This window comes from Passer domesticus, chromosome 8, assembly GCF_036417665.1.
Source record: "Passer domesticus isolate bPasDom1 chromosome 8, bPasDom1.hap1, whole genome shotgun sequence".
NCBI classification, from domain to species: Eukaryota; Metazoa; Chordata; class Aves; order Passeriformes; family Passeridae; genus Passer; species Passer domesticus.
The window spans coordinates 47,863,901-47,891,683 of NC_087481.1; the positions used below are offsets into that span (position 1 = coordinate 47,863,901).

The 27,783-nt window shown below is 39.3% G+C and overlaps 1 long non-coding RNA gene across 1 annotated transcript in view; it reads left to right on the forward strand.

Annotated features, from left to right (window-relative positions):
* Positions 1 to 2,540: 2,540 nt before the first annotated feature.
* The window catches only part of LOC135306781 (uncharacterized), a 41,831-nt gene continuing 16,588 nt past the window's right edge, over positions 2,541 to 27,783 (forward strand). Inside the window, exons 1-2 of the long non-coding RNA XR_010367553.1 lie at positions 2,541 to 2,670; positions 2,795 to 2,858. This is a non-coding gene — a long non-coding RNA (uncharacterized LOC135306781). The remainder of the gene's footprint in view (positions 2,671 to 2,794; positions 2,859 to 27,783) is intronic.

A 27,783-nucleotide genomic window follows, 5' to 3' on the forward strand; every position in this document is an offset into this window, starting at 1 on the left:
TCACAATTAAGACTGTGCTCTGACACAGGCTCAGCCTGATCTCTGGAGTCTGTCTGAAGTAGGAAATGCCAATCTTTAGCTGTAGACCCAAGAAGTTCATCTCTAAAGAACAAGGAGACAAGTAGAAGCAGCACATCCCAACTGGCTCTTCACCAGCACATCTATCCCAACTTTCGTCTCTCTAAGCAGCTGAAGAAGTGAACAAAAGTGTCTTGGCTGAAAGTCAGCAATTTGGGTAATGAAAACCACCCCAGGAGCTGGAATGCTTCCATTTGGTTTGGGTCCTGTGTTTCTCTTATAAATAGAGAAATCCCCCTCTCCCTGCAATCCATCAGCACTGTGTGGAGTTAATGCTGTCTACATGAAGATGCAGATTTTGTCCTACAGCAATGTGGAGTGATGTGTGGGGAGCCCTTATGCTGCCAGTGACACTGCCAGCCAGCTCATCTGCTTTCTTGAAGGCTCATATGTTTCATTACCCTTAACTCCTGGTCTGCAGAAGATTCTCAGGTCTGTATTTTCATGCACTTCTGGATGTACTTGGATCAACAAGGCTTAACCTACACTGTTTCTGTCTGCAAGGAACAGTTGAATTTTGAGCTAAGTTTGACCTAAACTATTGGGAATTTTTGACCCTACCTTCTAGGTAAGAAGCCAGGTCAGTTATCCAGGCTTCCTCCACCTCTATGGAGAGTTTCTGTGACTCTGTCTCAGCAGGTAAATACAAAAAGGATGCCCAAATCTCAGTAAAAGATATTCTGGCATCTTCCCTTTTGTGAGCCCAAACCCCTGCCTGTGTCACCCAGCCAAACCTCTGCTCTTATATAGAGATTTCTGTCCTAAACCTGTGATTTACAAACTCTGTGATGGTCACCTAAAATTATCACAAATGAGCAGCAAGAAGTAAGAGCAGAACAGCTGCTAGCTGGCAGCCATGGCTGGAGATTTTCTCTTCCAGAGGCAAACACGTAGCCTAAATGTTTAAGAAATACTTGCAAATGTCATGGGATCAGGAGGGAAAGCTGGGAAGAGGCCATGGCACTTTGGACATACCAAATGCCTCCATGCTCAGTTCCTTCACAGCCAAGGAAACATCACAGAATCACACAGGAACACAGAATATGCAGAGCTGGAAGGGACCCACAAGGATCACTGAGTCCCTGTTAATGTCCCTGTATTTATGGCTGTGTCTCCACTCCTGTATCCAGGGCCACATCAGCCCATTTCTGTAGCAACCCAGCAAAGAAGAACAGTTTGCAGTTTACTTCCAGCTACCACACAGTACCAAATTTGATGGTTTTTAGTTTGTTTATTTTCCCTGACAAGGACATCTGTTTACTAGAACTCATCTCCAGCGTTAGTGAACATCAAAAGGGACGTCTGTGCGACTGCAGCTGGATTTAGATGGTACAAAGCCCTTCAAGTGACTGTTTAAATCTCTTTTTCTTTTCTGCATCCCCAATCTCCAAATAAGAATGGGCTAATTTTAAATGCATCTCCTGCTTTTTCCATTTTATTTAATGTGTCTGATCTAACTTGTGCTTCAGGATCACCTTTGGGGTGAAGTGTAGCATTTATTGATTTTAAAAACAGCACAGAATAAGAAAATAATAGCTATCCTAAAACACATATATGTATCTTTTTCTTCAATAAATTAGGTAACTGGGGAACTGGGGAGAAGTGAGAAAATTGAGGAGGATCCTTTTTTGTTATTCTTCTCTCTCCTGGTATCAGCCAGCATACACTTAATCTCAGGGAGATCTGATTGAGGGGTGCTGTGAATTCATGTTGTATGCCTATATGACTGTTTATTTAGTTGTGAATTGATTGATTAGGAAATAAGTGCTTTTCAAGTTGACAGTATAAATAATGAAACTTTATTAGTAATATATGTGACACATTTAACAATGCTAATTTTCTGTACTGCTCTGTATAATTCACTTGCCTTTTTCAGTAGGCTGTAAACAATAGAAGGTTTGAGGGAAATCACTAATTTGTTGGCTTTCTAAAAGGCAATGGAAAGGAATCCAGACTTTAGGAATACTTCTAGAGTGCCATCTAGTGTGAAAAGAAATGAAGCCACAAGAAAATGGGACTCAAAACACAGCTTTGGAAAGCATGTCTTAATACACAGAACTAGCTCTTCACATTCCTCTACTGATAAACACGTGGAGCCAGTAATGGATTTTATGTAATTTAATAATAACTGGGAATCTTTATTTGTTTCATTTTTATTAAGTATATGTGTGTGTGTGTGTATGGTAGAAATAATTAAAATTAATGCCCTCTCTGCTTTTAGTTTTTGAAAAAATAACAAATGTATAGCCTAAGCCCAGACTTAAGATTTGGTTTAATCACCTCATGTCCTCATACTTCAAAGGCTTTGTCATTAGATCTTGATTTCATTTTCACTCTTTTAATTAAGTTACAGACCTTTGCATATGAAATGGTGATATATAGGAATTGAAGACCACTGTTATGAAACAAGCTTTAAAACAAAAGAGATTTTAAAAGATGTGTTATTGCCTCATTGCTTCCAGGTGTGGTTTTAACAGAGGTGGTACTTGATCCTCCTTAGCAAAAGCACACCTCCGGTAGTCCTGTGGTTAAAGCAGGCTTATTGCTAACTTTAAAGCAGGTTTCTATAACCATTTGTTTCAAATTGCATAGGTAATTTGCAGGGTGTCCAAAAAAACTCAATTTGTCTGTCTGGGCAGATGCCAATTTTACAAGTGTGGCCCCAAGTTTTAACGAGGAAAATACCAGGTACTCACCAAGTTTTTCTTGTTTGCAGGGATTGTTATGGGCAGTCTGGCAGAGCCAGAGGGTAGGGGAAGAGGGCAGACCAGTCTGTGCAGGTGAGTACCTTTGCATTTGTCTACCTGTGCACTGGGGATAGATTGAATGTAGCATTTTGCAACCCAAATGCCTTTCTGAGCAGGGATTCCATCTGGGCAGGTGTTCTCTTACAGCTGCCTCCTGGAAGGAGACTTTGGTGATTTTAAAATAACAGTTTGTGACTCTATAGTTTTCTTTATGTGCAATACCTGTTCAAGAATGTGGTGCTGTGTTGGCTGTGTCCCATCAGGTTCATAAGTTTGGTAGACTCACAGCAATGTCAGCTCTGAGAAGAGTACCAGCCAGGCATCTCTGTGGTAGATGTGTTTGTCTTTTCAATCAAAAACAAGAAAATTAAGTCTCTTCACTTTCTTTATACCTGTGTCTTAATTAATGTTCTTTAAATTTATCTTCAACATATGGCCTATTGCAGGGAACTATTTATGTCAGAGAAGAGCCTTGGTTATATTAACAATGACTGGCTTTGGGATTTAGAAATGTTTTCAGCAGACATGTCATCTGTCTGGGCTGTGGGTCTTTGAAAGGCAGAGATTTTATCTATGGTGAAAGAAATATTTGCATTAGGGAGGCTGAATACAGTGTATTGTTATGTCCATTTGGTATACAACACTGGTAAGTTTATTGATCTCAAGATGAGATAAAAGAGGAATGACAAGAAAACTGATGAGAAAAGAAATGTGGAACTGAGGAAGGAAGATTTTTTTAATTCCTTCTGAATATTGCATAAGCTGCAAAGGAGGGGACTTAAAACAGTATCAGTGAGCAATTAGCAGGGAAAAGGAGTAGGGAGGATGTGGTGAGAAAAGTACTGCTTCCTGCTGAGTTTAACCCAAGCTCTGCTTCTGCCCTTCTTCAGAGAAAAAAGGAAAAATTATGTAGAGATCACCCTTGCGGCCTGTGTGTTTAAAAAACCAAAAGGAGAAGAATTTGTCAAAGAAAAACTTTCATGGCAGCATGGAGAGTCCTCTTTCCAGATATGCTGCTAAGCTCCTGACAGCAATAGTGAGAAAGAAGCAGGGGTGGGAAGGGAAGAGAAGAAGAATGTACTTTGGTACTAGGGAAGGTGTGTTTTCTAATGAGGTGTGTTTTTCTAATTTCTAAAATAGATTGAGTGTTTGCCATAGAGTACTTTATCAGCTTTACAGGTTGATATCTCCCTATATCTAAGGACTCTCAAATTCTTCTGGAAGAACACAGTATTTCTCCCTTTACCATGGTGTCATGTAGGAGACCTCTGGTGGTATTCTTTTCTGCTCTAGTATAATTACTCTGCATTTTTATGGTGCTGTGTAGAGTGATTTGAGATGTGTGCATGACTGAAATCTGGAACAAAAGAAAGGGACTGGAACTGCAGCCGTGAACAGTGCAGACCTGTATCCATGAGATACAGCAAAGGGGTTCAGATAGGCAATAAGGATCACACCCTCCTGGGAGCCCCAGGTTGGATCCTTCTCTTGTGATGGATGTGCCTGCAAGCAGGCACTGCAGATGGGCACCATAAATAACTCCCATGTCACAGGAACAGCTCCTGGAGGCAGCGATAGCGGGAAAGTTGCGCTTTTCCTGCATTTCTATTTCACTTCTGCTTTCTCCACTGAGGTTGATTCATTCTGCTGCAGTTTCAAACAGATGTATTAGATCCTTTAAGGTTGAGTTTTGAAAGCTTGTTAGAGAAATGTTTCCAGTTTTCACCCTTATTGCCAAATCACTCCTACTTGGATCTTGGTGTGTTCCTGAAGGAGTTGTGAAGGCTGACAGTCAGCGGTCTTGTAGAATTAGGAACTAAAACTTTATGCCCCTGAAGAAAAAAGAGAAATCTGTAGTTTTAGCTCAGGGATAAACTCAAACTCTTGAAGTTCCTCTGCTGTTTGACTCAAAGTATTTGATGTTTCTTTCCTATGGAAAGACAATATCCTAATTCATGATTGGAGATGTCTCCAGCTGATTAGTTGTGGGTATTTTTACTCCCTCTGAGCCAAGTTGTATTTCACTCGTGGGAACCTTTATGCAAGCAGAAGAGCCTGCATGCGCTTGAATTATTTTTGTTTAGCTAGTATCTCTAAAATATTTGTGTAACTGTTTAAAATATGTGACTTGCACCAAATACAAATGTGAATACAGTATGAAGAAAGATATTTTTGTGCCACAATCTTAAACCAACTGAGGAGGACAGAATGCACTTTTTACTGCATCAGGCATCACTTCTGTCTGCCTTCAACTTATTCACTGTCAGTGCAATGAGTGTTGAGACTGGAAGTTTACTTGCATCTCTCAACAGGCTGTTTGTTGTATTTTGTAACATTCTATTCTCACCAGCCTTTAACAGTTTTTTCTTTTTCATACTGAGATGGTCAACATTGCATTTAAGAGTCTGCTCCTGATGGCAATTCTCTGTAGCTGTCATTAAAGAGTGATGAGCTCAGGCCAAAATACCGTGACGTTAATGAAACTCTTTGCATTGATTTTCATACTCTCCAGTGTTTGTGCTACATATTCATTTCAGTGGATGTTGGATCAATCCCCTCAGAATGCTCTGGAAGATTAGCCAGAAGTGGAAGTTAGGTACCATGGAAACAAAAGGCTCGAGTGTAATCCATAGATGAGGATCTTGTTGTCACAGATGAATTTGCTTAGTTGGCTTTCATATAAACGCAAATATAAGAAAAAGCACATCAGCCTAGGTGTTAGTGTAAGGACTGTATCTTTTTAATTAGTCTGGTAAATATTTCATTAGCAACTGTAATAAAATACTGATTTCCGTGTCTCCATTAATCCATATTACTTTGGTTCTGTACTTTTTTCACTTTTAATAATTTAGCAAAATCTTTTTTACTGGACACTTTCTCATCTAACTACCCCAGGATGGGAAACAAAATTAATGTGTAAATAGAATTATTTTTCCCCTGTGCCATCTCTCCTAATTCAATTAATTACACATCATGTTATAGCACCTGGTCTTACTTTATATCTTATATATTAATATAAGTTAACAGTTTATATTTTCTTGAAGAAAGCATTACCTTCACACTTCTAAGACTCTAAAATGACTGTTCATAACATTAGCACAGGGCAATATTTCAGAATGCATGGTATAGAAAAGAATCCAAATCCCTTTCCATGGGCAAGACCAAAGCATTCTTATTTCAGAGAGTCGGGCCTATTTTGGAGAAGCTAGAAGCTTGAAAAACAGGACAAAGTAATAGCCAGATACAAAGGAGGAAACAGAAGAAGTAAAATATCAAGTCGTGCTGCTTTGCCTGTTTACTTTGCACACATGCAGAGGCATTAAGGTTAATAGGTCACGTAATTATGCTTATACAAATACTTCCAATAATAGATGATTATAGTTTTCCTTAGGGCAGCTGAAGTCAAAGCAGTGCTTTGACTAAATATGCTGACCACTTACCACTATTTGTAGTTGTAAAGTATGTGTTTAATCTCCTAATATTTTCAGTAGCACATTAGCACAGAATCCACTCATGGCTTTCTATTTATTTTCTTCTAGGAAGTCAAAATACAGGGTGGCTCTACCAAATCCTCAGTGTGAACTGTGTAATTGCATGTTAACATATATGTTAAATACATTTTTATGTTAACATGTTAAATACATGTTACATACTGAGTAAATGCCTGGAAATTACATATTCAACTTGATCTTCTAAAATCTGGTGTAAATGGCAAGAGGTACTTCCTTTGCATTTAATTTCCCTGGAAGTATTGAGCTTCTTCTTTTAATTCCTCTTAGTGCTGAAGAAATCTACTGGCATTGGAGCTATTTACAGTGGCAGCAGAATAAATAAGAAACAAAGACAATAACTGCACCAAAGTTTTACTGGCAGACTTTTGGCATAGTGTTTATGGTATGCTCTTGGTCATCAAACCAGTGAAAGCAGTGGTTAATGCCCAATGTAGCAGCTACTTTCTGTCACATGGATATTTGTCTGGGAAATTAGCCTGGGTCTGAGCCAGATGGAATTGCACAGTTTCACTAACTTTGCAGCTCTATTAGTTTGAAGTCAGGAGAGCAGACATGGCCTTGACAAGCATATGATTCCGTGCTGCATTGCCTGTCCTGGGAAGCTGTTCAGCTTTTCTATATTTAACAGATGAAAATGTCTCCAGAGTTCATCAAACACATACTCAAGATATCACAAGCTGCAGCTGGCAGCTGGGAGCTCTGCAGTTCAAGGTTAATGGGACACTAATTAGTAAGTATATGGGAATATCAGCATGTAACACCCACTTTTTGAGCAAGTAGGAAAATGAATTAATAGTCAGGAGAAGGAGGGCCCTTCTCCAGCTGCCTCCAGATCCTGCAGCTCTCATTCCATCTTCCCACAAGCTTCCAGGGCAAGTGGTGCAGCCAGCTCCTGCAGGCACAGCTGGGAGCACCAGGGAGCCTTGCAGGGTTGGCTGGCATGGGGAGAAAACCAGGTTACCCCTGGACAGGGTCAGAGTAAACCTCTGCACTGCTCTGCCCCTTCGAACCCCTTCAGACACTCTGAAAGCCTGGTAATGTAGCAAAAAGACTGCACGGCCCCGGGTTATGGGAATCATCCTAATGCCAGAGAAAACCAGCAGAGAGCAACACCCAGCTGACAAGCAGCCTCTCTTCTGGTGTCAGCAGAAATTGACTGTAGGAGAGAAGATAGGATTGAAAATTGCTGGAACACTGAGTTGAATAATAACCAGGGAATGATCCTTCTTAAAGTGGAAAAGAGCAAGATTAATGTGCATTTTACCAAGAGATAACACTTTCACAATTACTATTAAGTATCTAGAAGTCCCTAATTCAAAATATGGATAATTTACTGTAAATCTTGCCACTGACTGCCATATTTTCAGGCTATAAATTTAATAGCTGCAGGAAAAATTTGGTTCAATGTATGTAGCATCACACCTTTCTCAAATCTTTTCTTCTTTATAACAGCCATTCTTTCAAGACTCAAAAGCACATTTTATTGGTTAGAAATCCCATCTGTATAATTTTGAATTATCCAAGATAAGCCTGGGGGATAAAATTAAAAGCCAAGTTTGATGAGGTTGGTTCTTAACTTGCTTGTCATTTGGCTATCTGGGACATTGATTCTTTAGATGGCTTTATGTCTGACAGTCCATATTCCTAGTAAATTCAAAATTAGTGACTTTGTGTTCACAGAGCTCTCAAACTAATTTTTGTCAGAGACTTTTGAAAATGTAGGTTACACAAACTCATCTGTGCTTCAATAGCTTTGTTGTCTCCTCCTATAAGTCAGCTTTGGATTTTTACTCAGATCATTCTCCATTGCATTCCTCCTATTACAATATATTCTCCTTAGTTTGCAGGCAGGCATTGGCAATGAATGGGAGGGAAGGTGAAAGCTTCATGCATCACAGAAGTAGCATAAGAAGGAATAAGTTGCTCAGATGTCAAAGCAGTATTAAGTCTAACCAAAAGGATAGTACAATTACCTGGGAACATTCAGGGGAATGCATTGAAAATGACAGGCTGAAGTTCTGTGGATATGAAGAAAAGTGAAGCTGCCTTGCAGTGGGGAAAAAGACAGTAATGAGTGAAGAGTGCAGCTGTAATATTGCTTTAGGAATTATTTCATGTTGTACTGTTAATTAAGGAGACAGCTCTATACTTGTAGGCTTCTTTCTTAAGTCAGGAGTAGAATTTTTACTTCTCACAGGATTGTTCTGGAGATGAGACCAAAAAGTCTTAGTGGCATCAGCTGAGATTCCTACATGTGATGTTGAATCTTTGGGCCTTGAAGAAAGAGTGCCCTGAAGAGAATTACACTGAGTCCTACTCACAAAAAAGTGACTCTGGAAAGGGCTGCACTGACTTTGTCATGGTGCTGCAGAACATACACACACCTGAGCTGTGGAGCAGCTGACAGCAGGCAGCCACACCACGCTCTGGGGGGTCAAATTGGCTTTGAGTTTGAGGGGAAGATGACTTTTAGTCCAGTTGCTGCAGTTCCAGTTTTGTCCTACTGAGATTTAATTAGCTCAAAGAAATGCAAGCAGTGAAACTGTAAGTCTGAGATGGTTGCTTGATAAACATTTGGGGTGCTGGGATTTGGTAACTGGAGTGACCCAGTGACATTACAGCAATTTTCTTTGTTAGAAAAACACAGCCATGGTATTCTCAACTTATAACACTGGGTTGCTCCTCAGAATGTCTCTCTAGTTAATAGTAAAGTACAAAAGTGATGTTAACCGAGATAATAAGATAGCAAATACTGATGGAAATTTGATTGCAAATGAGCGATTTACGTAGCAAATAAGAATTAGATGCCCTAATGTGTTAACCAAATAAGAATCAGGAAACACTTGGGAAATTAATGTGTAAAGTAGACAAAATAAAGCATTCAAGGCATGCTGGTCCCTGGGTGGTTTTGGTTTTTTTCTTTCCCAATTGTCGAGCCATAGGATGAAGGCTACAAGTAAAGGAAGAGATAGCCCACTTCTTTTGCAGCAACTTTGTTCACAGGAAACTTTAGTTTTAGAAATAAATGGGGCCTGAATTTCCAGAGTGAGTCGCTAGTTCTTGTAACCATCTCCAACAGATGCATGCATTCAGGCATTAGCAAATATCAACCCCACAGCTGAAGCTGCTTCTGTAATGTTTCCAGCTGTGTTGCCCAATCTAGTTTAGAATACACAGTCTCATCTGAACACCTGAGACACTCTGCACAAACACAGTGCTCTTGGTTGGAGATTTCATTACCTGGATATTTTCTTTGATAACCATCTTTTTTCACCAACTTTGTCTTCTTTGTGCAATGGCTATTTTGAATCTTCTGAAGTGTCTTTTCTCATGTTGCTATTTGTGTCTTCAAACAGCGGAATCATGTCATCTTGGTAGCTAAGCAAAACCAGTGTCCTACTGATGTAAGCATTGAATAGATGCTCAGAATGAAACTTTGACCTTCCTAAACAGACTGCAATTGAAGGGACCAGGCAGAAGGAAAATTCTACCTTTGTTGAGCTGAATGCAGGATAAATTGCACGTATACATAAACTAACAGCCCTACTGCACATGGGAACCTCTGTTGAGATGCACACTGAATGTAAACCTTCTGAGTCCCTGTCCAGCACTTTATCTACTTTTCCATTGTGCACCTCAGGGTGCCCTTTGTCAGGGATCTTTGTTCCTGGACAAAATCTGGGATGACTTTACTTGATGGAGAAAGCAAGTCATAATGTTTAAAGTTTTCCATTCTTTATCCTTTTCCCTTTTACTTAATAGTATATAAAAATTGTTTTAGAGCCTCTTAATGAATCCAATACTTTATATAGTGCTGTAATTACTTTGATGCAAGTGTCTAAAACCACAGCCAATCTGTCTTTTACACCGTTTAAATGCAAGTGAAGCACTTATTTCCTTTGTAAATCTTCTGCTTTTCTAACAGAAACTGTTTTTAAAATAGGGAAGGAAAGGGAAAAAATAAGGTCATTGATAGTCTTACAAACTGTCTGCAAAGCATTATTGTAAAAATAATTGCATTTTCAGCTAATCAAAGGTGTTTTTAGGAGTACTTGTTCTGCAGGAATTATACATTCAGAACTTAGATGGAGCTTTCAAAAGCTGCATGCCTGAATCTTCCGAAAAGGCCAGGTTATGCTATTCAGTACATCAGATTCTTCTTTTCCTAGCGAGCTTATACTGAGGGTTGTTTTCTGAAGTAACCCGGTCTCTTCTCTTCCACACCTCTCAGTGCTGGTGCTCAGAGTGCCAGGGGAAGTCAGTGATGGAGTAATGTAATTTAATTAATTGGATAAAATTAATTGAATCCCATGTGATATCTGGCAGATGTTGATCAGCAGGTAGACAACCCAAATTTCATATCCTGTGGCTCTTTTATTATTTTTTTGTTTGTTTTTTTTTCCCCCAAATGTTTCTATGTTTAACTCCCTCAACACTTGCACACCAATATCAGGGCAGTTAAATACTATAGAGTAACTCTATATAGAGAAACTCTATGTTGTTTTCTGGATACATCTATCCTTCAGAATAATGCTGTGACAGGATTTTGCATGGCAGTAGCTCTGCAGTTACTTGTTCATTAATATTAATCAGAGATAAAACAGTAATATATGCTGATCAGAAGTTCATTTCCATGTTGTTTGCTCTGTGATAGTCTAACAGCAATGATAATCTGAGCTTAACAGGCATTACAATGGAAATCCTCCAAATGAAAAACAGAGATTAGTGACTTCTCAACAGTCCAGCCATTTCCTGTGCTTGTTAAAATGACACTTCCTATAGAAAGGGGAGTATAAATTGAAGTTCAGTGCTGCCACTTGTTTCCCTCAAGAGTAGGCCTTGCTGACAGTCTGCTCAGTCCAAAATTTTAAGCAGTAAATCTGTTTGGATGATAAGATAAATTTTATCTTTCTCATCATAAACATCATCTTCAAATTAGCTTCTTTAAACAGGCTCCCAAGATTTCAGTTTTGCTTGTCTAAAGGGCCATAGCAGTAGTGTCCTTTGCCATGCTACTTGAGATTTCTTGCTGTGCTGAGCAACTCCAATGTTTCAGAGCCAGGAATATCTAATAACTGAATTGGAAAATCCCTTTCATGTGATGTTAGAGTATGAAGCAGATTATTTTTCAGACACAAGGTAGTTTAGCAGAATTACTGCTCTCTGAGCTTTTACCTCCTTCTAGTACAAGAGGATAACAGTCACATTTTGTCCTCTTTCATATGAGGCAAACTAGGAGAGCACTGAAAAATGGTGATCATTCCCTAGTGCTCTGCTCACGGTATTGTGAGAACTGTAAACCTCCCTGCTGGTTTCAAAAAAACCATTGAGCCCCTGGAGTAACTCCAGATGAAATTTATACCTTATGGAGCCACACATTTCCATGACCAAACAAGCCTGAAAGGATGATCCTTCCTTCTCGTCTTCAGGAATAAGGATAAGTTATCTGTGGAATCAGAGACCTGAAAACTGCAGACATCAGGAGGTGTAAAATCAAGTCCCTGTGCAGTGTCTCCAGGGTGCTGCTCTCTCAGGCTCTGTGCTGCTGGGGTTGTGTGAGCAGGAAGGGACCCAGAGGCTCTGCTCTGCTCTGCTCCATGTGCAGCCCCCTCAGCACAAGCCAACGCTGCAGCCCTGCTCTGTCCTGCTCCTGTTCTTTGATGTTTGGTGGATTTGTTGGTCCTCTGGAAAGTGAAGCCATAGACCCCAGGAAATAAAATAGAAACAAGCAGAAATTCTGGTAGTCATATGAGAAATCAGCTGGAAACCTCTTCTTTAATGTATAAGATCCTCCAGGTCTGGTTCTGGAGTTTTTCATTCTTTTTAGCTTGGTTGGCTGAGGTTTTGTTTTTGTTTTTTATCATACAGTCTCAATCAGAGCTCAAAGACCTGCTTCATGTCCCTAAGCTTAGGGAAGCAGCTCAACAAGGGTAGATCTCTCTCCTCACTGGTTTTCAAGACAGTTTTCAAAGTTCAGCTCTCAGACTGGTTTTCAAAGTGGGTGGCAAGAAATCAGAGGATTGTCTGTCCCAGCTTTAATCTGCCAGTTCATCTCCTGTGGAATGAAGTACTTTACAATAAATGTTCGTGACTTGCCTTACTCACATCTTACTTGTACTTCCTTATAAAAATATTCATTGCTAATTTATTAACAATTACTTTATTATATAGACTTAGCTTAAAATTACTACCAGCCCAAAAATGTACTTTGCAGATAATTATTTAATAACTATTTTATTTGGTAAAATGTACTTAGAAATCAATTTCAAGTGCCTTTACTGAGAGCTGTGGGGGGCAGAAATGGAAAGACACAGTGTTCCCTTTGAGTGTTCTGGTCTCAAGATTGCTTTTTCCATGCTGGGGAATAGTAAAAAAATTTAAACCTATTAAAAATCCATATTCTCTTTTGCTGTATGAACTGACCCACAGAGGTTTTATAAGGTTATAGCAGGAATGATGAATGATCTTTCTTTTTATTTCTATATAATTATTTTTCTAAGAAAATGGATTCTTTCCCTTTGTTACAAGTTGTCCAATATTTAGGGCTTGCAAGGCTATTTCTCTTAAGTGGTTTGCATCAAAGAGCCCTGAGATATTTCTTTTTTTAATTGACATGAGTGCAGTGAAAAAACAGTGGTAGGCAATTTCTTTGAGAGATCCCCACCTGTGTGTAACTCATGAGCTCTGTGTCAGATGAAGCATCCTTCCTTCTTCCTGAAAGTTCTCCCTCACAGCTCTTTCTTTGTCATCCAACCTGTTGCTACCTCAAAGAAGTTACCTGAACTGCATATTTCTGTCCCCCCACATAATTAACCATTCATGCCTTGAGCAAAGATCTCTTTGTAGATTTTTCTACAGACTTTGAGCCTTAAAAGCAGAACTTACTCAACAGTTTAATGAGGTATAAGTAACTTTGACTCTCCAAATGCTATTTATTTGCATAGAGGTAACGGGCTCTTATTACTGGTTAAAAACACAGTTGCTGTATTCAGCAATTTCCACCACAACAAGATTTTTCTATGTACTGGCTCTGCTACCTGTTAGGAAAGGTAGGATTATGGATCTGAAAATATTATAAAGTTGACTTGAAGGGTTCCAAGGTATGACAAATGTTTATGGGACAGTTTTGGGATTTTTAAATATTTGTGCTGACAAATGCAACTGAATGAATAAATGAAACAACAGTCCTTTTGGTAATGTTTGTGTAGGATTTGAACCTCTTTGACCAAAGACTAATGGTAAACATTGAGGGATATGACTGTGCTGGATGTAGGGCTGGTTTCCTAAGGCTAAATAATGTCTGTACTGATTTCTCCTTAAAAATCTTTTTGTTGGTGGTGCTGCTGGTTTTTTTGTGCTTGTATATTGCAGTTACTGCATCTCTGAATTTGCTGATTTTATATATAGTTTTGGAGCAAAGCTGCAAATTTACAGTTCTCATAGAAAGCAATGCATTTCCTGGTGGGAAAAAAAGATAGCACAGCAGCTCTTATGACAAACACAAGAATTCAAGCCCAAGAAGAGCTTTCTTTGACCTGCATGTTCTTAGCGTTCTTAAGAGCTTTGGAAGCAAGATAAGAGGTCTTTTCTAAAAACTAAGTCCCTGATTTAGCTGAAATGCCTTGAGTTCTGACATTCTGAAGTACAGGTTCACTGCAATACTTTTCTCAAATCTCAGTCAAAGAAACATCACAGCACACCATTTATTCTTCTCTGTTATCCAGTAAAAAAGAATCTTTTTTTATGTGCGGAAAAGATATTTTTAGATTTAAATTATCTGTCCCTCATATTCCCTTCCTTTGTATGAATCAATAAGTAATTTGAAAACTGAAACACCAGATCTGGAAGAATGGTTTGTATACAACTGTGACAAACTACAGAGAGAATATGGCTTGGAAACAATCAGCTTGGAAAGTTGTGACAGTGGTTGCACCTAATTGATTTGATTGGGTCTCTGTTTGATGTAGGTTAGCACCAGGATGATACCAGGAAATTTTTCGCCTTCCATAGCGTGTATTTAACCTTACACACATGAGTAGGCTGCAGAAAGACAGGTTGATGTGCAGAGACTGAGCAGCAGGACAACGAGGAGTTCCCTTCCACCGGCACAGTTTCATCCATTACCTGCTCCCCTAAGCACATTGCATTTTTTGCTGGCAACCTGCGGGTCAGGAGCCCCAAAAAGGGGCAGGGATATGGATTAGTTCTGGGACTGCAGCTGCAACAGTCTGGTATTGCAAATCTCACGCCCTCCGGATGATGGAGGAGCTCCCACCATAAAGTGGCTTAAAGATCATGAGTTTTAAAATGTAACAATGGATTCAAAGTCTCTTTTAATTTGTCTCTGCCTGGTACAAAGTGGATCAGCCTTCTGCTGACACTGTTTCTTTTTAAGTTTTCCTGCAGGTCAGGCAAATTCAGAACAATTCAATGGATTTTTATTTTTTTTTAAGAGGAAAAGGTTAATGTATTTAACCACATAACTCAGAGAACTATTGCTTTGGGGGGAAAAAACACAATTGAAAACAAAAAAACCCTCTGTTTCACACAGGTAGTAAAAGGAGCTGATTACATTATGGCCAATTCAGGACAATTTGTCTCAGTCATATAATGTAAAAATTTTTTGCAAATAACAAAGTAAGAAACTACATTGCAAAGATTTCACTAACACAGAGAAGGAAAAGAATAAATTCAACAGAAGAGGTGGCAGTGGTATGTCTGTGTTTAACCTGACAATTTTTTCAGGATATCACTGAAGTCTCCTGTACCAAAATTGATTTGAATTAGCATAATCCCATTTTATCCATGAATTTACTATTCTTATTACTGTCTCTCAGCCTGTCATTCATTAGTTCTGCTTAGGGAGAACTGGGTTTGGGACTTCTGATTCTGGATGGTATTGGATTATGCTTCTTTTACTTATTTTGGTCTGTCCCTGTTTTATGAAAAAGACCATGAGGATGACAGAAAATAGCTGTGATCCCTGCATGGCCCCAAGCTCTGCCAGAGAGGACTGGTGGCCAGCCTTGCTTCAAAGGCAGGGTGTAAATGTTCATGTTTATGGATTGCCTTGAGAAGTCTGAGATAAAAAGCTGAATAGAGGAAACCACATCCCATTTGTACCCTTTGTACTGGTCCTACAAGATCCTAATATGGGAATACACAATCTTGAGTGGAGTCTACTGGCAATTTATCTGTAAATGGAGTACTCCAGGTGGCTGAGATGGATGCCCTACATGCAGATCACACCTGAGCCCTGGGGCAGCAGTGAGCACTTTGTTTTTTTCTAACCTTCTGCAGAATTCTTTGAGAGGCTTGTGGCTGTTTTTGGTTTTGCTTTTTTTAAATAAAAATACAGCCTGAGCTGCATTAAAATGTTTCCCAGAAGAGAATGGATGTACAGTGCAGGTTGTGGGCTGCTTTTAGGTCTCTCTGTTCTTTGTGGGGAGCCCACAGGGTAACCTGTAGCATTTAGTACTGGAGCTTTATTCATGCTTTGACCAAGATGATGACAGTACACATGAGGCTGAAGAGCAAAGGAGTGAATGCACCAGCTTGATGTTGTTGGCCTTGAAAGAGGTTTTACATAATGAGAAATGCAACCTTTGTTTATGAAATCCATGCTGAATTCATGCAATAGGAAAGCACTGTCAGAGTCTGGGGATGGATATGTTGGTCCACAAGATCACCTTTCTTTGTTTTTCTGTCTTCCTGAGAGCCTCTCCAGTTTTTTTTTCTTTCACACAGGAACATATTCAGCTCTGAGGATGACTTGTGGGAAAAAATGTTGGAGGTTACATTACAATGGCAAGAAGCACACACATAATTTTGATATGCCCATCCCAAGTCAAATCCCATCTTTGGATCACAGTGGTCACAGCAGCAGAAAGAACTACGTTAGTATAGGATGAATGGAATTGACAAGTGGGGGAAATTTAGTTAGTGACATTTGTCATCAGTGGCCTGTAGGACTGTGGGGGGAGCATGGCATTGTTATATTCTCTGAAGAAAGCAGTAGATGCATTTTGTCAGTGTGATGGATTCAAAGGGCAAGGACAATTCAGAGATGCTTCATCTTTCTCTGCTGTGAGAATTTTTAAAGACCCTCAATTAAATCTGGCATAATTTTTGGTCTACATTATTCCAGGGAGAAATGCTTGATCTGGTATTCTTTATCATAGGAAGTATAGTGACTTTAATTCCAAAACAAGCAAAAAGTAGATTTAGTGATGGTAAAAATAAATATTGTGGGTGGGTGGGCTAATGTTACTGCTTTTGTAAATTAAATGGGAATGAGACTGACAAAAGGCTCACATTGTGTTTTGTTTTGCCTCTTCTGTACACTTTTAACACACATTTGTCCTGGAGTCTGATTTTGTAAATATCTAGGTAATGATCATGGATGTAGAATTTCCCTTTCTGTGATTCAAATATCACAATCCACAAGATGTATTTGTAAAAGATAACACACAGCTGTGACACAACAGAATGCATTTAAAATAAATATGGGGTAAAACTCTCTTGTATTGGGAAGAGAAATAAATCAAGTAATGACAGATTTTAGGTGTTATTAGTGCTTCCACTGACTGCATTTGGTTTTGTTTTGTTTTTCCCAATCAATATTATTCTGTAAACCCAGGAAGCTTAGAAGACACACTTGCTGCAGCTAGACATCACCTTCTGTTAACTTTACAAGTGGCTACTCATTGCTAACAGGGATGTAATAAACAGTTTTACTTCCTCATACAGAATTTAAGTCCTCTATTTATTTGTTTTGTAAGTAAATTGTATTTTAGTGGTCTCACTATAAATCCAGGCCTGTTTGAACAATCCATGCAGATTAAATAAAACGCTGGGAAACTATTAGCATAGCTGGCATATATTAGTTTTGAGACTGCTATGGCTTTAGGGACTTGGACAAGTCTTGTTTGAGGTGATCTGTTGTTCTACTAGTTTAAATCTTTCCCCCTGTAAAGCTGCTGTCAGAAAAGATTAAACCTGTGCACAGAATAATGAGGTGGAAGAATTATGGTGAAACTTAACACCAGGTCAGAAATGAATCTCTGGCCCCCTTTAAAAATTCTTCTTATGGAGCAGTTGTAGAAGTGTGAAAATGTCCTGTTAACTCCTAGGCTGGGTTTTTCTACCACCTATCACCTTTTTTCTTTTCCAATTATGATCCCCTTACCACACTTATCCTTTACTAAGAAAGCTTAGTGACTGGCATATAGTCTCTATTTCCTCCCTTTCCTACTTTGCACATCCACCAGCATTCACCATTCAGTTGAATTCAGCACAACCATGAGTGAAAAACAGTTTTCTTGGGAAATCAGTGCTAATGATTCCCTCAAATCATCACATGGATAGCTCTTTTACACCCATCTTCTTCAAAGCCACAAAAATATGTGATTGTTAGGACTTTTGAAAGCCAAATTTTCCTCCTGAGTAGGCTCTTCGAGAATGACTTGGCAACCATCATTTTCTAGAATTCACTGAATCCAACATTTCAAGACTTTCTGGGATTCCTGCTGAGGTGATGGAGGACAGACTGGGTCTCTGCAGACTCTTGCTTGAAGATGTCAAGCTTGAGGATGAGTGTTAACATTTTGCTTGCTGATGTTAAATCCCGTGTTCACAAGAGGATGAGGTTGCACTCCAGAAAGCAGAACCCTCTGCCTCAGATTTGTTTGCAAGCTTGCAGCCTGGCAAAACAAATTTGGTTGGTGAGAAATCCACAGGCATTTCTCCTAGAACATAACACAATTTATTTTTAAAAGCACTTCTATTTCCCTAATGTCCATAACTCTTAACATATGTGGCAGCTCATCTTCAGTTAGATGAAAATCATTGTCTAACTGAGGCCATTTTTTCTTGTCCTCCTTTTTTTAATTTCTTCCTTTTTTTTTTTTTTCTTCTTCTTTCTTCTTTTCAGTGAATTACTAGCTGGCAGCCTCCTCTGCTCCCTTGTGCTCTGGGTTGAAGTTCAAGAGTGCCCTAGAGCTGCTTAGCTGAATTGCTGAATTAATGACATCCAATATGACCTGTTAGTTTGAGGGTGAGAGAAGGAATTTTCCAAGATGATGTATACCAAGCAAGCTCTGTTCTTATGTAAGTGCCCCATTATTATCTAAATTAAATGGTTATAACATCCTGGCTTTAAAAAAAACTACCCCATTACTGTAAGTTAAAGATTATTCCTTCTTTATATCTCTATTACTGGGAAATGCTCAAGAACTTCCCTGTTGCTGACCTCGTAGGCTCATAAAGTGCAACTTTTCACGACTCAAGGGAAAAGGTGCAAGGAGTGAGCCAAAGAAAAAAATTATTCTCTTCCATTTAAACATATTCTTTTCTTCTGAGGTGATGGCTTTGTACGTTTTCAGTATGATACAGGTTGTGCACTGGAGAAGGGGCGTCAAGTGAAAATCTTAGTGTCATCCAGAAAATACTTACGTTTTAAATTTTAGGAAGAAAATCAGTAGAGAGAGAGAGAGAGAGAGGGATAACTCATAGTTTTGTTTTATTGTCATATATTTATATGACATTAAATGCAAAGGCAGTGAATGATTAGAAAGTCAAGATTCAATAGGAATCAAGGTCCCAGCTTTAGAAAAAATATAAATCTGTCTTGGGAATACTTACGGAGTATTTGCATAGACATAAGTGAAGTATGATGGTCTTGTTGGGCAGCAAGTTATTCTACTTCTACTGATAGAAGAGAATTGCTACACCTGCAACATGTACCTGCTTTTTTAAACAAATTAATGTGTAAATCACCCCATATCAATATTTGTACAAGGATTTGTAAAGTTGCTGGATTTGGGATTTTGAAAGATGGGGGTCAGGAAGGTGTTGTTCTCAAATGTTCGGACTATTTTTATTTTTATTTTTATTTTTATTTTTATTTTTATTTTTATTTTTATTTTTATTTTTATTTTTATTTTTATTTTTATTTTTATTTATTTTATTTAATTGAGGCACTTACCATCATATAAATTCTGTCCCCACAAGTTTCTCCATCTTATCCCATCTGTGAGTGGGAAATGGTTTTTTCCTATGAAGTATTGGTATCACTTCCCTGTGCTTTGAGTTTGACCACAGAATGTCTCTGCAACATGAAAAATTAATCCTGCAAGGTGTGTTGTCACAGTGTGTTATAAATAGTCTGTTTGTATTTCATGAAAACCTTTGTGAAGACTTTTTCTCTGACACTTCCTGTCAGACTTTTTTTGGAAAGCCAACTGCAGCTTAGTGGTGGTTTTATCCTAAATCTGTAGAGATCCTGAGGTCGACCAGTTCCATTTTTCCATTTGGGAGAATGTTAATCTGTTTTTATCAAGTGTGCATAGAACACAAGAAACATAAAAAATGCTCTGGGTCTAGGCAGGCAGATGGGACTTATACTCAATTCAGCAGAGAGAGACTAGAATTTGCAGCTGTGGAAGGGAAGGTCTGTGAATTGGTGGCTTTTTCTATATGGTCAAGTGACAAAAACTGCATTGCTCAAAGGCAGCCCCTGCTGCTCAGAAATCCCTGCCCTGTATTTTCACGTCCTCTGGAGGATGAGCTGGTGGCAAATCAGAGTAGAGGAGGTTCTAGAGGGCTGCATATTAGAATCAGGGAAATGTCACTGTGACTTTTATTTCTTTTTTTTTTAAAGTTGTTTGTGTGTATATGTGCATGAGTAAATGATAATAAGAGATAGTAAAGTAAATTAATGAAGGTTTAGTAGGTTGTAGTTTTCCACCAGGCTTACAGATACTCAGTCTTCTACCATGACTCTCATTAACAAGTCTTTGTTATTTTAAGTGACAAAGCTTTGATTAGGTGCAGAAGAACTTCACATTATCTGCTCAATGTGAAAATAATATGGATGGAGAGCAGCCACATGATTGAACACATTATCTCTCAGAACAGATGCAAATTTGATTCTTTCGTTGTGTAATATATGTGTTCTGTATTCCTTTGCTTCAGTTATTTCAAAAAGATATTGAAGTAGTTCTAGTGGCTTGTCTTTTCATCTGCCTATCTAAATTTTCTGACTCTCATCACAGTAATATTTGATAATAGGATCTGACTTAAAACTCCCTGATTTAAAAGACAGCTTTCTCTTAGCTCAGAGGCTTCCTGAACAGCTCCTTCAGCCAGATGCAGGGAATAAAAAGACCCAGTTCCTGAAAACACAGCAGAGCCAGGGAGCTAGATTCACCCAGAGCCCCACCAAAGCTCAGTGTCAATCAGGCTGTCAAATTCCAGCTCAAGAAAAATTGTTAGGAGTCATGAAGCTCTATATCTCTTAGGTGAGCTCAATGTTTGTGTGACAATGTTGAGGTTTCTGTCTTTGCTGCTTTAGTATCCTTAGAGGATAAAAAAGGATTTTAAAAAAATCTTTTATGAAACAAAATTGAAAAAAAATCCATCAGAAATGCCAAATTGTACATCCAAATAAGCTTCACTGACCTGCTTCTACCCTCCCTTCTCCTTTTTAATCATACAGAATAAAATGTTATGATGAAAATTAAATTCAGCAGAATGCTTTTTTGATAGAGCAATCAAATTATTTAATGTCAAAACTGCTGAAGCAGGATGCCTTGAGATTGTTAGACTTTCCTCCCCAGCACACAGAGATACACACACATATACTTACCCAAATACAGTTCCAGAAAAATCTAGCTGATTTTGCAACAGGAGATAGTTCTTTTAAGGAAAATTGTTTGGATTAGGGATATTTTTTCTTCTCTTCTAAGTAGCTCTACTCAGGAAAAAAAAAATGTCTTAACTTTCCCTTGAGTAATTGAGCTTGTTCCATGAGATAAGGCCAATGTTTATGAAAAGTTAACATTTATCATCAGTTTTAGACTGCATGGATCTCTGTGTGTCATTTCCTTAGAGAAACAAAGCAAAGGGAGGCTGAGGGAGCTCATGAGTAGTAGGGGCCAAAGGCATTAACATCAAATGCATGAAAAGCCTGACCTCAGAGGGGCATGTCCTTGCCACTCAACCCAGTGACATTCCTGCTTGGCCTCTGGGACACGAGGGCTCCAAAATGAGCAGTAACATTTGAACCCCTCCACCTTCTGTCCACCACTGCAGCAAAGGTTCTCTCCCCACAAATCTTCCTTGAAAGCCTCCCATGTGTGTGCTCTCCTCAGCTCCAGCAGGACAGACTTATTTCCACCCAGCAGGAGCAGTGAGCAGCATTTCCCACCACCACACACACAGACCTACCTGGGGTCTGTATCATCTTTTCTGATGCATCCAGGAATGATTATGTGCCATGGCTTTCTTACCAGATCCATGGTTTGGGAATAACAATAAAACCATGACTAATAGATGTTCCATCTTGCAGCTTTTGGTCTCAGTTGCGTAATTGGGGTGGTTCTCTTTTTCTTCCTCTTGAAAAGAAATCTGTGGCTTGCCCTGGACTTAAATATTTTTATGTCTGAGGCACTGTGCATTTAATGTATGCTGCTAAGTGCTTGGTGTGGGGGAGTGGCAGTGTGAGTCACTGGAAGGTTATGGTGTCATCTATGTGCCTGCTCCTTTTGCTCTCTCTTTGTGTCTTGCAATTATTTATAATGTGTTCAGAAAAGCTTGGGGAGCAATTAAGCTACTCCATTAAAGTAAATAACATAGATTGTGTTTGTGTATCTTATTTAAATCTTTGAAATGTAAAATAAAGAGACAGCTTAATGGCTACAATGTACTTTGAACACAAAGCTCAACTAATAAGACACCCCCTAATCACTGATTTTAAGGAGAATTAAACCTGGCTATTAATAAACTAAAATAGACTTTAACCTTACTTGATGTGGTAGAAATCTCATTTTGCTGGTAATCCAATACACACAGGTAAATTTTTCTTCTTTTCTTTGATTTATTTTGAGGGCAGGCAAATGAATTTTCCTTTCTTCTGGTCAGAGCAGTCACATTAAACAAAGCAACTTCCTGAAGTCCAGAATTTTGAATCTGCTTCCAAAAGAATTGATTTTTTCCAAACCAATGCATTCAGCATGACTGTGAAATCGAAAGATCATTTTATTCTCACAGATCTAATTTGGGCTGCTGGTTGCTATTATGAAGGTATCTTATCACTAATCTTTTCTAAACTGCAGCTGATATGGTTAGCAGCTATTACAAATGTCAAGAGCCTCCATACAAACATACAGAATAAGGGGTCCTGAAAGAAATCTTAAAAGAAAGCTCTGACTTTGCCTCATTCACTTTCATTTCACCTTAGAGAAGTTTCTAAGTACATACTTCTCTGAAAAGCAAGGGAGTCATAAGCACTTTTTTGATTAAGGATGGATTCATATACAGTTGCTTTCCAATAGCATAACATTTTTGGGGTTCAAGAATTCCATTATCATTTCTGTTCTTACAAAGGCCTTTTCATCTGCAAACAAAAGTACATCTCTGTCTCTCCTAGTAATGTAATAAATATTACTTAATTCACACATGCCTGAAATTTGAAGCATATTAAAAGGTACTGTGAGCCCCCAAGTATTATGGGTAAACTCTTTTGAAATCTACAAAGAATCAGAATATAACAAATCTACCAGGATTACTAAATTCTTTGCAAACTTTGATTTCTCCTGCCTGCATCAATTAATCTTGAGGACAGGCAGAGTCTTGGCCTTTTAAAGACCTTGGCTGGTCAAGAATAATAAAGGTCAGAAATGAGGAGATGGGCCAATCTTCATTAGCACTGTGCTGAGTCATGCAGATCTCTCGCATTAACAAACAGGACTGCTTTTCCATCCGGGTCTGTCTGTGGGTCAGCTCCACCCTCTTCCATAGCCAACCTGATGTAAAAGCTTAAAAGAAAATCTATTCTAGAGAAAGGCTCAATAAATACCCCCTTTGCCTTTTGTAGATCCCATTTTATGTCCAAGTGGAAGGAGAATAAGTTTAGCCACTTCTAATATATTACATGTTGGTTTTAAGTGCCTTTGTGATTACTCACATTGCAAATAAAATCTAGGCATTGTTCCAGGCTGCTATAAATCCTGTAGTGTGTCCTGTTTAGCTAAGGCTTCTGTCCCAGATTCATCCCTGCCACATCTCTTCAGAGAGAAAACTCCTCTGATAATCCTTCTGCAAGTCTGGTGGGAGCAGGGCTGGGACAGGTCCCTTTGGGGACAGGGATCATGCACCACTGCAGCAGCCACCGTCTGAGTGTCCTTTCTGCAGAGAAGGAAACAGCATCTAATGAGAACATAAGAGAACCTCAGCTTTGCACCTGAGAGGTGTTGTATCACTAGAGAGCTGGAGTCAGTGGTCCCAGAGCCCTGGGCAATAGCAGTGCCAAGTGTTTTCTGTGCCTAAGCCCAGAAGGGCTCAACAGACTGGTCCTGCTGGGGAAAGGGTAAAGCAGAGAGGGCATACAGACAGGCGTAAAAAAATCCCACCACTGCTTCAGACACTGTCTTGAGAGGAAATTAAAAAAAGTTTGAGGCTATGTTTTCCCCCTCATGTTAAAATTCTCTGCATCCTTTCACACAGCAGCATTTTCTCCACTTGGCTGCATTGCTTCTCCTCTGCTTGGGTGTTGGTGTATTTAAAAGTTAATGGGATATAGGGTTGGAAAGGGAGGAGGGGGAAGAAGAAAGGAAAAAGGGGAAAAAAAAAATCCAGGGACAGATTTTGATATCCAAATCCTATTCTCAGACTGATTTTTCTCTTTGTTTGCTCAGCTGCTTTTCACAGCCGCCTTACTGGCACAGACAAATCTGAACAGCTTGCAGAACAAAATGACAGGAAGATGGAAGGATAATGTGTGTTTAAATATCATTGACCAGCCGCTTTCTTGGCACCCTCAGCATGGGGAAAGCTTGTTATATACTGCCTCCTTTAATCATTTGAGACAGGGCTTTTCCTCCTGCCTATCTATCAAGAGAGAGGATCTTCCTCCAGTTGTGAGCAGCAGTGACGGACAGGTGAATTATTAAAATTGTTTGCCAGAGACTTTCCTTGTTATTCTTATTTGTGAAGTTCCCAGATGATGTGACCCATGATATTTTTAGTCTGCTGAAAGTTTGACCCACTCAATCACATGAAAACTGCATGTGATCACTGAATGGATTTGAATTTGAGAGGTTTTTAGAAAGCACAGTGAAAGGGAACAATTTTGGTACCTGGAGCCCAGAGAAGCAGAGTAGAGAGGAGCTGGTGGAAGGCTGATAATACACAGCCTCTAGTTAATGAACTTGCTGCCAAGAAATTCATCATCTACTGTCTCCCTGGGACAGTGATATGTGTCAAAACAACAATCATACACCTTTGGTGAAAGCAGACCTTTGTTACAGCTAGCATCTGAAATGATTAAAATTTAAGCACATCACGGATGGAGATAAAGAGAAAAATGGCTCTCCCCCTTAATTGGACATTGTGGTTTTTTCTTGCTTCCTGATGAGGGATGTTGTTTATTTCCTCAGGCAGATTTTGCTCTGTGTGTTTCTTGAGAGTGTGTGTGTGTGTGTTGTGTGTAAACCCTACATGAAAAGCTGGAATGCCTGGCTATAAATCAGGAATCACTGGTTAAAGGTTGCACAAAGATGGATCATTTCTCTCCTTTCAGACCAACCTGAAGGTAGGGGTTTTCTTCTTATTTAGTCTTGGAGCCAGTTAAAATTATGAAGTGCTTCTTTCTGGGTCACATTTCTGGAGTAAGAGACATTGTAACCTCGAGTTTATTGAAAGAAATTGAGGCATGGGGAAATGGTTCACAATTTCGTTTTTAAAATAAATGAGGATACCGATTTTGAGTGCAGCCTGCCTGCCTGGAATTTGCATCTGAGGCCCTAGACTGATCTTGGAGGCTTTCTATTAAGAAGGAAAGCATTCCAAGAGGATGGCTGGCTTAGCCATTAAAAACCCCTCATCCTCCATCTATCGCAAGGCAATCCCCAGATGCTCTGGCAGGAAATAGGGTAAATGTGCAAAAAATCCAAGTGGCTGTTTCAGAAATTAGGGTCACCACAATTTCCTACTTAAATGGTCACCAAAATTAATGTATTTTATTTCTTTAATTGAAAGAGTGAGTAAGTGTGTGTAAATGCATGAGTCTGAAGGTGGAGAGATTCTTTCATAATCTTTTTCTCATCAAATATTCCCTCAAAAAATCAGTTTTAGGTAGATTACCAGCCTCAAATGTCAACCTGAAACATTAAAGCAGCTGAACAGAGATGGTCTTACCCCTGTCTACACTAAAGCAAACAGTTTAAGTAAAAGTATCAGCCTGCTTCAACAGCTATCTGTGCTTAGATAAAGCACTTAGGAAGCCTAATGTTAAGGGTATGCTTATGTAACTTGCTGAATGGGGGACCAGATGCTGTAAAAGGCATGTGGTACAGGGATGTAAAGTGGGTAATAACAATAATGAACATTTACATAGCCTTCTGCACTCTCAGAAGGATGTAGGAGCTGTAAGTATAGAGCATCAGTGACAGCAGGAGATATGAAAATGCAGGGTAGGTTTGCCTGGTTAAATCCTATCTCCAGTTACAGCCTCAGCAAACGCAATCAAGCTGGATTTACTAACTAGGCAGGAAGAATGATTCAGCCCAGGGTATTTTATGTAGGCAAAGGGTTGTTTCAAAACTAAAGACCTCCTCTCTCTTATTATTAGTGATTTCCATTTTCCTATTAACTTACTGCAGAAAATATTGCTTTACTGTGATGGTGTTCTGAGCTCCAAATTAGATCGATCAAATCAAGCCAGCCAAAGATGGTATTCCTGGCCCTGGAGACTGATTTACACAAATCCACAGAGGAAAAAAATCTGGAAATAAAGGAGGGGGAAATAAAAACCAGAGATTTTTAAGGATATAGATGCATAAATTTTCTTCCTTCTGGACAAGTGACTGTATGCATCTAACCTTAGAATCAGCCTGTCATAAACCTCTTTAAAAAAAACTAATTAAGCCAAACAAAACCAACATCAATCCCACTGATGTGTGACAAACAGGCAAAGGAATGAGGGTTTGGCAGGATGCCAGGCAGCATCAGAGAAGCTTTAGGAAATGAGATTGAAATTAAAGGAGAAGTTTGCATTAGAAAAGTACCTCATTCACAGGCCCAATTTGAAGAGCATCCCAAAGAGGAACCTGGGAGTGGTTTCAGGGAGCCAAGCCCTGGGAGGTTCATAAACAGCTTCTCAGTCTAGCTGGATGCTGTGACTGACTCTCATGGAAATTAAATGAGACAGCTCACAACAGCTGCTGCTGGCCATGGCTTCAGGTAGGGTACTGGGGCAGACCACTCAAGTTTTTGTGAAATCCTGAAACAGAGGAATCAATCCATACAGCTCCTGTTAGAAGGAGAGGCTCCTCCTTGAGCCAATATCAAACTTGCCACACTCCCTGATGGTTAAATGTCTCAAGTTTAAGTTCCTTGTAGGACATTCTGGAGCAGTTCTGGCCCCTCTCTCCCCTTTCTCTTGAATCTCATTTGCTAATCCACCTTCCAAGATAGATGCTTGAAGTTCAGCAGTACCAAAATGGAGCAATATTTGAGTTTGAGGCATTAAAGTCTTAGTTTCACCGTGTAGCAAAAAAAAAAAAGAGTGAATACACTGCTGACAGCCCTTCTGTCTGCCCAGCATCTTTAAGGGCTTTGGGAAGTGTTCCTGCATTCCTGGTTGAAGGACACTATAGAAGACAAAGGATTGCACAGCTGCATGCTATGCTGGGCACATTAGTGAAAAATATATACACTGATTGTTATTAAATACATAGAGATTGTGTCTGGCTCAAAAAGACTGCAGCCTTCAAATTGTTTGGAGACTGGAGATTATTTTGGGAAAGTACTCTGTATACTTGCTCTTTTGCTCTTCTCGAGGTTTCTGGCCAGGGTCAGAGTCTCGAGAGCAATCTGCATGGATCCTTTCTTCCTTCTAGCCTTAGGGTCTGTCCCAAAATACTGCACTGAATTTATCAGACAAAATCTGTTTTGTTTTGTAAATAATAGGCTGTATCTGTTCTAAACATTAGCATGAGGAAATGTTCCCCTGCAAAGTAAAAGGTCTTTTAGTGGAGACATCAGGTTCAGCAAAAGCGTGAGCTAAACCTACCCATCTGGACATGCCTTGGGAAAGAGAGAGGGGAACAAAAAGAGAAAAGATTTTCTGTAGACCTTCAGATCCCCAACATCATTGTCAGTGAAGCTGTGAAATTCACAGCAGCTCAGCAGTGCCAGGGAGCCAATATCCCCAGAAGAGGCCATTGATCCATCCACTGCCATGGCTTAGATGGAACCACCACCAGCTGCATTTGAGACACTGACAACAGACTTGTGCCTGGCAAGCAGAGAACCTTTCTGCTGTGATTTGATCTTTTGTCAGCATGGAGGAAAATTTTCCAGAGGAGATAAATTAATTAATCAGGTTAACCTTGAGACATCTAATGACAAGCGTTATTGTACTTTACCACCAGCAAATCTGGCAA